Source organism: Camelina sativa, chromosome 12 (genome assembly GCF_000633955.1).
Source record: "Camelina sativa cultivar DH55 chromosome 12, Cs, whole genome shotgun sequence".
NCBI lineage: Eukaryota > Viridiplantae > Streptophyta > Magnoliopsida > Brassicales > Brassicaceae > Camelina > Camelina sativa.
Genome location: NC_025696.1, coordinates 14,098,086 through 14,101,129, shown reverse-complemented (window position 1 = coordinate 14,101,129; position 3,044 = coordinate 14,098,086). Strand labels below are relative to the sequence as shown.

Sequence of the window (3,044 nt, the reverse complement as noted above, 5' to 3'; positions counted from 1 at the left end):
TATTAAAAAGGGGTATCAAAGAAAGGGCATTAGTAACAAATTCTCCTATAGATAGATGATTTTTTAGAATTTTTTTTAATACATATTTTTATAAATTGATGCTAAAAATTGTAAATGTCAAGAACTATTAAAGTTTGGTGACTATTAGTTAATAGTTATAAGAAATATTATTATAAATAAATAATGCATTTATATCTAAATATTAAATATTTTTCTTAGTTTATGTGAAAATTCTACAACATCATACTTTTAGTAAGTTACTAGGTATATATATATTTAAGGGAGCTTTACTAGAGTAGGTCATAAATGGTGGTTTATTACTAGAATAAGGGTAAAGAGGTTTGGTTCTAAATAAAAAATCACCATTGAAAAAATGTGTTACGAAAAAAATTTATAAAACATGCCATAGTAATTAAAAGCCACATAGGAAAGAGAGTATTAAAAGGGAGTTGTGTTTAGAGGGAAAGTGTCCCGTCAATCTATAAGTCTATCATTGTATTGACGGTAGAGTTAGTGAATAGATTTATGGAATTTTTGAGAGTTATGCGATATATTGAAGTGTAATGGCGGTAGAGATATAGTTAAATGATAAAGTCAAAAAATTTAGTAGATTTAAGCGACAGAGATATAAATAGTTATGGTAGAGTTAGTAAAACCCGTAGAATTATAGGGTAGAGTAAGTCGCAGTCGTAGACTTTAAAATTAGTGGTGGTAGAGTAAGTAAGAAAAAGATTCTTAGAGTTATGGGTGTAATAGAGATAGTCGATAGACTTAAGTGGTGATAGAGTAATAAGGTAGAATTGAGTTATATGGCAGACTAATAAATAGTGACAGTAGAGTTAGTATTTATGATAGAATTATTGCTAACTATAGAGTTTTTAAATTATGTTACGATAGAGTTACTGCTTACTAAAATAACATAAGATTCATAGATTTATTGTTTCGTGTGATGGTAGAGTTATTGATTAAACGTAAATTTAGGTCATCGTTTTACAAGTATTTTGTAGGTTAAATGAAGTAATCTAAATGGTAAAAAGATAAAAATACCCTTAACGAAGAGTTAACTGAATTTGTAAAAAGTTAACGAAAAGTTAACTCTTAGCGAAGAGTTAACTGAATTTGTACTAAGTATAAGTTTTTGAGTGGATTTCCCATAGACAAAAGAGAATTAGAGTTTTATCTAGGATACTATGTAGAGATTTAATTGCAAGCAAACCAATGCAATACAACTAATGGCTTGCAAATCGAAGTTAATCTCCATGTGCAAGACTCCTTAGAATTTGGGTCATAAGAAAGTTAGCTCATACTTATTTTATTTCATGATTTGCATGGTTGTATGTACATGACAAATAGAGGATGTTCTAATTTGTATTTATCCAACTATACAAATAGAGGTATACAACAAGACTATATAATTCACTAAAGCTAACATAACATGTTATTGTTGTTATTTCACCCTAGTATCCCAATCCACCTACGCAAAATATTTAAGTACAAAAAATCATTGAATCGATCTCAGGCTGTAATTCAAATCAATAAGCCATCTTAAGGCTTCAGTACATCGAATGTTTATCTGACACAAATGAAACAGAGAATACTTTGATTTTCTTGCTGGTACTGCAACTCGGGCATTTTTAATGTTTGATGTTCTCAACGTTTGCTGGTGTTGATCTTCACACATTTTCTATGGAACCATTTCTCACAAGCATCACAGCATATCCAGAACTCATCTCCTCCATAGTTATCTCCACACGCACCACAAACCTGGCATCTTCCTCGTCATCTCCACTCTCATCTTCTTCTTTTGGTGGTGGGGACATCTTTGAAGCCTTAGTGTGAGATTCAGAGTGGCGAGGCTGCATGAGACAACAAAAGTGGTAAATAAAGATAAGAACCCAACCCAACTGTCAGAGAGAGAGAGAAAAAAAAAAGAATGGAGTAAACAGAAGCTTCTACCTTGGCACCGCTAGATTTGCTTCTGCTACTGTGTGGTTGTCAACCTCAAAAATGGTTGGGAGATCATTTATCATCTGGAAGAGCCTCTTTTCAGATGTCAGAGAATATAAAACAATTAACTCTTCAACATTCAACAGAGGAACTAGAGGCTCTCACATGAACTTTGAATTTAATATAGCTCAGTAAAATTGATTCAGCTTGATGTGAAACACAACACTTATGGGTTCACTTTTTATTCACAGAACTAAGATATCTTGAGTTTAAAGGTGTACCAGAGATTGTAACAACGATACAATGCCAAAAAAGGTTGCAGCTACCATGACGGTTATTGTAATTACCCTATGATGAGAAACCAACGAAATGCTAAAGACAAACTATACACAATCATCTAACCCAACAACAAAAAATAGGCGACAAATGCTAAAGGCGATATCGTTTCTCTAAACTACGAAACAAACATTTTTGAGGCGTCAAATCAAAAAGTCTGAGCTGAATACAAACCTGGCAAAGATACATCAGATGCTAAAAGGCGATATCTTTTTTTCCTTGGCTCGAACCAGCATCATTAAATCCGTTTGAAAAGAAACGCAACCGAAAGAGACCTCCACCGCCAACTCCTGAAGCAGATACCACACCACCACCACTACCTAATTCGAGAACCCTTGCTTCTCATCGAAAGCCATGCCTCGGCGGAAGAAAAAATCACCATTCCAAAACACCACTCAAACCTTCCTCATGTCGGAATCGAACCACCGCAACCCCATGTCTCATTCTCTAATCTCCAATCAAAGCCGTAACAAACAAGAAAAAGAGAAGCAAAGTGTGATGTGATCTACACTTTTTTTCCGGCGGCTAGAGCTCGAGAGAAAAGAGAACTAGGTTTATATTTGTTTTTCTTTGGTTTTATATATATTTAAGTTTCTTTAAACCAACAAATAATTCATAATGGCACTTATGTAATTCAAAGATTATAAAGGTGGTTATATGACTTTTCCCAACAAATGTATACTACTCTAGTAAGTGAAACGAATAAGGACCTATTCTAGTAATAAACATCGATTTATGTACTAGTATAGTCATTCTTTCTA

The 3,044-nt window shown here is 33.3% G+C and overlaps 1 pseudogene; it reads right to left on the bottom strand.

Moving 5' to 3' along the window:
- Positions 1,502-2,849, bottom strand: LOC104731673 (annotated as a pseudogene).